Genomic DNA, 10,119 nt, shown 5'->3' on the forward strand with positions numbered 1-10,119 from the left:
TCAACAATAGAACACATTTTACTAATAATCAAGAAATTCGCTCAAGTATTAGACATTAAATGGGAGTATCATATTCCCTGGTATCCCTCTTCCTCTGAAAGAGTAGAAAGAATGAAACCCTTAAAATCATTTAACTAAGCTAATCTTAGAAACTCAATTGGCATGGACCAAATGTCCTCCTATTTCTTTATTAAGGATTAAAACAGCTCCCCAGAAGGATGTAGAATTATCCCCATATGGAATGTTATATGGGTTGCCTTACTTACATTCCTTGGCTGATGTTCCTACATTTGAAACAAAAGACCAATTTCTTAGAAATTATATACTTGGACTCTCTTCTACCTTCTCCTCTCTTAAAGCTAAAGGTATTTTAGCACAGACACTACCTTTAGAGTTTCCAGTACATCAACACCAGCCTGGGATGTATGTTGTCAACAAAGGATGGAAGGAGGAAAAACTTGAGCCATACTGAGAAGGACCCTACCTTGAGCTGTTGACCACTGAGGCTGCTGTCCACAGAGCAGAGAAAGGATAGATGTATCACACTCCAGTCAAAAAAGTACTACCACCTTCAGAATCATGGACTATTGTTTCAGGGTCAAGCCCTATAAAATTAAGAAAAGCTTAATTTATCTATGCTCTCTTTTCCTCTTCTTCCTTCTACCAGTTCTCACTTTATTATTATTGTGACTAGATCAGACTCCCCTAAGTTATAATATTTGATGCTTGTCTTGATGTACCTTGTGGGAATTCAAGGAACCAAAGACAACTAGCTTCTTCAGATAAATATCTCTGCCCTAGCTCTCTAATCTCCAGTTACCCCTAGTTCCCACAGTTGTGATTACCTACAACCAAGACGTTGTCCCTTTACTTCTACAGCCTGGCAACCATATAGTAATTGGAACTATGTTTCTTGGGCCACTCAATACCAATGTTGGATCTCTACAAGGGTGGGTTTGCACTGATTTAAAGCCCCTTCTCAGTTTTAAACCAAAAACCTGTTATTCCTGTACCTGATGATAGGACTAAGGTACCCATTGTGAAAGTAAATGATCTGAAACAAACTTTAGCAATTGAGACAGGATACCAAGATGCAAATGCCTGGCTGGAATGGATAAAATATTCCATCCACTTTTAAATAAAAGTGACTGTTACACTTGTACACTCAGTAGACCAGAGGCCAGATTGTTCCCTTTCCACTTAGATGATTGTCTCATCAAGCAGATATGGAGTGCATGGTAGCTCTTTTACAAAATCCCATGGTCTGGAATAACAAATTGTACCAAGTTCTTTCTCTGCTATATCCTGGAAGTTCAACACCCTGTGGGTCAGCCCCTGAGGGCCATCCAGCCTCCATCTTCCAAGGCAGAGCTCGCCTTATGTCTCTCATGACAGGAGGAAAACTAAGTATTCTTTGGAAACTTAACAGGATGCGGCGAAATCAGGCACTTCCAAGAGCTGACCCCATCAGTCCACCCTTATTCATCTCCAAGTGAATATGGTGGTATTGCAGAAATCTCTTATTGGACACTCTGCCAAACAATTCAAGCAGTACTTGCACTCTAGTCCAATTGGTTATCCCTTTCACCCTGGCATTTCATCAACCAGAAAAGATAAAAATATGCCATTCACACACAAGAGAAGTCCATTATGGATCTTTTAATTCCCATATCTATTTAGAGGCAATTGGGGGTGTCAGAGGAGTACCAGAGGAATTCAAAGCACAAGATCAGATAGCTGCAGGATTTGAGTAAACATTATTCTGGTGGATAACAATGAATAAAATGTAGATTGGATAAATTACATTGATTACAATCAACAGTGGTTTGTCAATTATGCTAAAGATGCTGTCAAGGGAATAGCTGAACAATTAGGATCTGCTAGCCAAATGGCCTAGTAAAACAGAATAGCTATAGACATGATATTAGCAGAAAATGGTGGTATTTGTGTTATGATTCAAACTCAGTGCTGTCTTTTCATCCCAAACAACACTGCTCCCAATGGAAGCATGACATGAGCCCTACAAGGACTTACAGCTATATCAAATGAATGCGCTAAGAATTCTGGAATTAATAACCCCATCTCAAATTGATTAGAAAGATGATTGGGCCCATGGAAAGAGACCATAGTCTCAGTTCTCACTTCTGTAGCAACTGTAATGAGTACACTCTTTCTAGTTGGGTGCTGTGTTATATCATGCATCCGAGGACTAGTACAAAAATTAGTAAACACAGCTCTTACCAGAATCTCCTCAACCCCTCCTCCACCTTACTGAGAAAAGTTACTTCTTTTAGGAAATCAAACAGAACAATTAAGACAAGACCTGTTAAACAGATTTGAAGATAAGTTATAAAATAAAAGAGGGAGACATTGTAGAAAAAAGTAAATAGAAGTTCCTCTTCAAAGATTTCTTCTTAGTTTATTAAGGATGAATAATAACTTCTTCAAAGGTTGATTTACTCGAAAGCCTTTTGTTAATAATCTTAAGTAGCTGTTGGTTATAATAAAGAAATAGTTATATTCTGTGGTCCTAGTTCTTATACTATAGCCCACATATTTGCCCTGACATGTCTGGATAAGTCCAGGCATGCCTCAGCCCATAGTTAATTCCCCTTCCTTATTTGGAAATGTTATTGCTTTATTAAGTCTTTCATAAATAACTTCTTCTTTTCCTTTGTCCTCTCTTGCCTTTACCATTTTAGAAAAAGTTTTGGCTTATTAGTCAATTGGTATAGTTTAGATTGTGAGGCCCAGCTCCAGCCAGTGGAGGCAGACTTGGCACAGCAGTAGGGATCAGTTTGTAAGGAATAAATATGTCTGCTTTTCCTTTGTTCTTTGTACTCTTGTGGCAAACTGCTGGTGAGTGTACCTTTCTGCCGAAAGTAAAGTTGCCTTGCTGAGAGAAAATTTACACTCAAATGCTACTTCTTTAGCAGCACTGAAAATGTACATATAACATTTCATTTATCACAACCAACAGTGGTTTGTCAATAGTATTAAAGATTCTGTCAAGGGAAAAGCTGAACAATTAGGTAGGATCTGCCAGCCAAAATTAAATAACCTGATTTAAAATAGGCAAAAACTTAAATAAACATTTCCTGAAAGAAGACATATGAAAATGTTCAACATCACTAATCATTAGGGAAATGCAAATCAAAGCATAATGAAACACCATCTAATTCAAATTAGAATGGCTATTATCAAAAAGATAAAAGAAAACCAATGTTGGCAAGAATGTAAAAAAAAGGGAACAATTACACACTGTTGATGGGACAGAACGCTAGTACAACCATTATGAAAAAGAGTATGGAGGTTCCTCAAAAAATTAAAATTAGAACTACTATACTATCCAGCAATGTCACTACTAGATATGTATTTCAAGGAAATGAAATTAGAATGTCAAAGAGATTTTCAACTTTCATGCCTATTCCAGCACTATTTATAATAACAAAGACGTGAAAATAAGCTAACTGTTTAACATTAGGTTGAAAGATAATGAAATACTAATTAGCCATAAACAGAATGAAATTCTGTCATCTGGTGTAAACCTGGGGGATATCACAGTAAGTGAAATAAGCTAGACACAGACAAATACCACATGATTTCACTAATAAGTGAAATCAAAATTTTTTAACTTGATGTCATAGAAGCACAGAATCTAAGAGTAGTTACTGGAGGTGAAGTAAGGGCAGGTAAGTAGAAAATGAAGAGAAGTTGGTCAATTTAATCCCCATTGAGGCAGGGTTCTGACATAGAACCTAGTGAAGGTGTTTGGGGTGGGGGTTAATTCATCATGAATAGATAATTGCCCACCCTGTGGAAGGAGGGGAGTGAGTGAATTCACACTCTATTTGCTCCTAGGAGAGCTTGTTGTTAAAAAGAGCCTGGCACCACAGAACATGAACAGACACTCCTCAAAAGAAGACATTTATGCAGCCAACAAACATGAAAAAAAACTCGCCATCACTGATCATTAGATAAATGCATGTCAAAACCACAATGAGATACCATCTCATGCCAGTCAGAATGGCAATTATTAAAAAGTCAAGAAACAACAGATGCTGTGGAGAAATAGGAATGCTTTTACACTGTTGGTGGGAACGTAAATTAGTTCAATCACTGTGGAAGACAGTGTGGTGATTCCTCAAAGACTTAAAAACATTACTTGACACAGCAACCCCATTACTAGGTATATACCAAAAGAAATATAAATCATTCTGTTATAAAGATACATGCATGCCTATGTTCACTGCAGCACTATTCACAATAGCAAAAACATGGAATCAACCCAAATGCCCATGAATTATAGACTAGAAAAAGAAAATGTACATATTACACACACACACACACACACCCCATGGAATACTATGCAGTCATAAAAGGAAATGAGATCATGTCCTTTGCAGGGGACATAGGTGGAGCTGGAAGCCATTATCCTCAGCAAACTAACACAGAAACAGAAAACCAAATACTACATGTTCTCACCTATAAGTCAGAGCTGCACAATGACAACACATGGAAACAGGGAAGTGGAGTAACACACACTAGAGTTTATTGTGGGGGGTGATGAAGGGAGGGATAGCATCAAGATAAATAGCTAATGCATGCTAGGCTTAATACCTAGGTAATGGATTGATAGGTGCAGCAAACCAACAAGGCACATGTTTACCGATTTAACAAATTTGCATGTCCTGCACAAATATCCGGAAACTTAAAATTAATTTTTTAAAAAATAATAAACAATAGCAAAATTACCTTATGGAAAATCAGACAGTTAAAATATACATTTTAAGCCAAAAAAAAAGAGCCTGGCACTTCCTCCACTCTCGTTTCCTTCCTTATCATATGATCTCTGCACAAGCTGGCTCCTTTCTGCCTCCAGCATGAGTGAAAGAAACCTAAGGAACTTATGCCATGCAGATGCTACTGTCATTCTTCTTGTGCAATCTGCAAAACTGTAAGCCAAATAAATCTCTTTTTTAAATCAATGACCTGCCTCTGAAATTTCTTTATAGCAACTCATTATCATTCTTTCCAATGAAAGCAGGTAGAATATAAAATAAAATATAGGCCGGGCGCGGTGACTCAAGCCTATAATCCCAGCACTTTGGGAGGCTGAGGTGGGTGAATCATGAGGTCAAGAGATCGAGACCATCCAGGTCAACATGATGAAACCCCATCTCTACTAAAAATACAAAAAATTAGCTGGGCATGGTGGCATGTACCTGTAATCCCAGCTACTCGGGAGGCTGAGGCAGGAGAATTTCCTGAACCTAGGAGGCGGAGGTTGCGGTGAGCCGAGATCGTGCCATTGCACTCCAGCCTGGGTAACAAGAGCGAAAACTCCGTCTCAAAGATAAAATAAAATAAAATAAAATAAATATATAGCAACAATAAACATACTAAAAAAATATGACTTATTTAAGATAAGCATGCTAAAAATAGAACAGAAGCATTGGCAGTGAGCAAAGAGGAAGCAGTGACTGTTAAATATATTCATTTATTTGGTGGTATTCGTGTGTATCTCATAATTGTCCTGTGGTCTACTCTTTCTTAAAGGGTTTCTGATGAAATATTTATTAGTAAGTAATTGAGGAAACATATATATTTAATTTTAATATACTATATATTTAAACAGAAACAACACTTAATAAGAAACCCTAAAATGGACTTAGACAACAAAATCCATTAAAAGGTCTTTTAATTGATCTGATGGCACCAAAGCACCAAAAACATGGACCCAAAAAGAAAGAGTCAAATCTATGTCTGGCAATAAAAATACAGTTGTATTAAGTGACAAATACATCTGTGCCTATACTTGTTGTATGCTCCATAGACATGACATTATGTAATTCCAATAACACATAATATATTCACAGATAGCTAACACACAATTATTGTGTGAGAAAATATTGCCCTGTAACTGATTCTGTAAACTCATTCAAATAATTTTACCTTCATGACATGCTGTTTAAATTTTTAGAAAGCCTATTTGGGACAAAAAATACATGGGTCAGAATATAACTAGAGTGAAATTTCACTTCTGTTTACATTGTAGATGGTCACAAAAGACCATTGTTCCCATACTAACATCAAGAACACACTGGAGAGGCAACATACTCTTACTGATCTGATGAAGACTTGAGGGTGCAACTCAACTGCAGAGGGGGTTAGTTTCTTCCTAGATAGGCCATTTTTACACCTAAAGAGTAACAAGGAACAGCTGAATTTTGAATGACTGAGTGGCCTCGAGTACCAAATAGTAATCTAAAGAAGCCCTAGACAAAGGTCATTCCTTACTGACAGTCAGATTTCCCCTAATGGACATTTACCATACACACAGCAGGGTAGAGCAAACTGAGGTTGGGCTGGGAAAAGAGATTTCTCTTTAGTATGAAAAGCTGGAAGCTCAGCTGGAAAGCAAAGAAAAAGGCTCAGGTGCTTTTATCTCAAGCCCTGCTGAAGAAACTGGCACAATCCTGCTGTCAAGACAATGAAGTGAATTAACTGAAATTTATTAAAACTGAATTGTAACACCAAAGTATCCAGTGTCTCTAGCACATAATCAAAACTTATGAGGTATGAAACAGAGCAGAAAAATGTAACACATTATTCAAATAAAAATGAGTCAGACCCACAGATGAAAAAGATGTTGAAATTAGCAGGAAAGGACATTAAATTATCTATCAACAATATGTTAAATAATTGAGAGATGGAAATGGAGGTAATCAATAAAAGTATTAACACATTTATCAGAGGAAAGAAAAACCCTAAAATGGACCAAATAGACATTTTAGAATCTAAAATTGCAATATCTAAAGTGAAGAATGCATTGGATGAACATAAGAGCAAATTGAACCAAATAGATGTCAATAAAAATTAAAGAAATTGCAGCCAGACAAAAAAAGTAATAAACGAAGTTGAAAGAAAAAAAAAGGGAAGATGGTTGTTTAGGAACAGCTCAGGATTGCACCGCCCAGTGAAAGTGAAGAGGGCGAGTGGACGCCGCATTTCCAGATGGATCTTTATTGCCCACAGAGCAGGAGATTCCCAAGTGGAGGAGCCCCACAGGTCGCCAGCATGGCTGTTTTGGCTGGCATGGCCGTTTTGCCGGTGCCCTCGCGCAGTGGTTCTTCATACAAAATACACTGGTCTTGTTGCCCTTTTAAGATGGCAATTGGAGCTCCGGGAAGGCAGATTCACCCATTCGTCTGATTAAACAGGGGACTGAAACAGGGAGCCAGGCCAGGAGATTCCTGGGTAAAAAAGCACCACAAATCTCAGCACCATTGTTTCAGCTGGCACAGTGGGTCACCACATGGGAAATCACGCAGATCCTGGTGCCTTTTCAGCAGCCAACTGGAACACTTGGGAGAGAGTAAACAGTTCAACCCCCCAAAAAAGGCTCTGAGGCAGGGAGCCAGGTGATCAGGCTCAGTGGGTCCCACCCATTAAAAAAAAAACAAAAAACAGCAATTGGAAACACTCGGGGTTGAGAGTCTCACGGCAAGCACAGCTGAACCTGAGATGATCCAGCTCTGTGGGGGAGGGGCGTCAACCATTACCGAAGCAATCCACCCCTACAGAGGTAATCCACCATTGCTGAGGCAGCATGCCATTGCCAAGGCAACCTGCCATAACAGAGAGAGGCTGCCATTAAGGAGGTGGGCCACCATTGCCGAAGCAGTTCTAACCACACCCATATAAACAGGACTGCAGGGAAGTTCACATGACAGCAGGGCGGAGTCCACAGCAGCTCTGCAAAGCCTCTGCAGGCAGACAGTGACTAGACTACCTCCTTGCTGGGCAGGGCAGCCCTGAGAAAAAAGGCAGTAGCACAAGGGAAACATATAAATAAAGCCCTAACTCCCTGGACAGAGCACCTGAAAAAAAAAAAGGCGGGGGGGGTCATGAGTTCTGCTGCAGCAGACTTAAACGTACCTCCTAGCAGCTCTGAATGAACAATGGAGCACACAGCTCAGCACTTGAGCTCCTATAAAGGACAGAATGTCTCCTCAAGCAGCTCCCTGACCCCCATATATCTAAAGAGTCACCTCACAAAGGACTGACCTAACTGACATTTGACAGGCATCATTCTGGGACAAAGATAGCAGAAGAAACTGGTAGCAACCCTTACTGTTCTGTAGCTGCTGCAGGTGATCCCCAGGCAAGCAGGGCCTGGAGTGGACCTCAGCAGTCCTACAGCAGAGGGGCCAAACTGTTAGAAGGAAAACTAAGAAACAGAAATAACTTCATCATCAACAATCCAGATGTCCACTCAGGGACCCAATCTTAAAATCAGCAACTATACAGATGACAGGTGAATAAATCCACAAAGATGAGAAGAAACCAGTGCAAAAAAGAGGAAAACATCCAAACCAGAAATGTCTCCTCCTACAAGGAATCACAACTCCTCACCAGCAAGAAAACAATGCTAGATGGAGAATGAGTATGATGAAATTACAGAATCAGACTTCAGAAGGTGGGTAATGAGAAACTTCCATGAACTAAAAGAACATGTTCTAACTCAATGCAAAGAAACTAAAAAACTTAAAAAAAGATTTGATGAAATGACAACCAGAATGGACAACTTAGAGAGGAATATGAGTGAATTGATGGAGCTGAAAAACACAACACAAGAACTTCACGAAGCACGCACAAGTTTCAACAGCCAAATTGACCAAGCAGAAGAAACGATATCAGAGGTCTAAGATCGACTCAATGAAATAAAGCAAGAAGGTAGATTATAAAATAAAGCACAAAAAGGAATAAACAAACTCTCCAAGAAATATGGGACTATATGAAAAGACCTAATGTACATTTGATAGGTGTACCTGAATGTGATGAAGAGAATGAATCCAAGCTGAAAAATACTTTTCAGGATATTATCCAGGAAAACTTCCCAAACCTAGCAAGGCAGGCAAATATTCAAGCCCAGGAAATACAAAGAACACCACAAAGATATTCCTCAACAAGAGCAACCCCAAGGCACATAATCATCAGATTAACCAGGACTGAAATGAAGGAGACAATGCTAAGCGCAGCCAGAAAGAAAGGTCAGGATACCCATAATGGGAAGCCCATCAGATTCACAGCAGATCTCTGAGCAGAAACCCTGCAAACAAGAGGAGAGTGGGGTCCAATACTCAACATCCTTAAAGAAAAGAACTTTTGGGCTGGGCACAATAGCTCAAGCCTGTAATCCCAGCACTTTGGGAGGCTGAGGAGGTCAAAAGATCATGAGGTCAAAAGATCAAGACCATCCTGGTCAACATGGTGAAACCCCATCTCTACTAAAAATACAAAAAATTAGCGGGGCATGGTGGCGCATGCCTGTATTCCCAGCTACTCAGGAGGCTGAGGCAGGAGAATTGCCTGAACCCAGGAAGTGGAGGTTGTGGTGAGCCGAGATCGTGCCATTGCAATACAGCCTGGGTAATAAGAGCAAAACTCCGTCTCAAAAGAAAGAAGAAAAGAACTTTCTACCCAGAATTTCATATCTAGCCGAACTAAGCTTCATAAGTGAAGGAAAAATAAAATCCTTTGCAAACAAGCAGGCACTCAGAAATTTTGTCACCACCAGGCCTGCTTTACAAGAGCTCCTGAAAGAGGCATAGAAAGGAACAACCAGTACAATCCACTCCAAAAACATACCAAATGGTAAAGAGCATCAACAAAATGAAGTATCTGCATCATCTAATGAGCAACACAGCCAGCTAGCATCAAAATGGCAGGATCAAATTCACACATAACAATATTAACCCTAAATGTAAATGGACTAAATGCACCAATCAAAAGACAAAGAATGGCAAATTGGACAAAAAGCCAAAACCCATCGGTGTACTGTATCCAGGAAACCCATCTCACATGCAAGGATACACAAAGGCTCAAAATAAAGGGAGGAGGAAGATTTACCAAGCAAATGTAGAGCAAAAAGAAGCAGGAGTTGCAATTCTTATCTCTGATAAAATAGACTATAAAGCAACAAAGATCAAAACAGACAAAAAAGGACATTACATAATGGTAAAAGGATCAATACAACAAGAAGAGCTAACAATCCTAAATATATACACACTCAATACGGGAGCACTGAGATACATAAAACAAGTTCTTAATGAC

This window comes from Callithrix jacchus, chromosome 12 (assembly GCF_049354715.1).
Source record: "Callithrix jacchus isolate 240 chromosome 12, calJac240_pri, whole genome shotgun sequence".
NCBI classification, from domain to species: domain Eukaryota; kingdom Metazoa; phylum Chordata; class Mammalia; order Primates; family Cebidae; genus Callithrix; species Callithrix jacchus.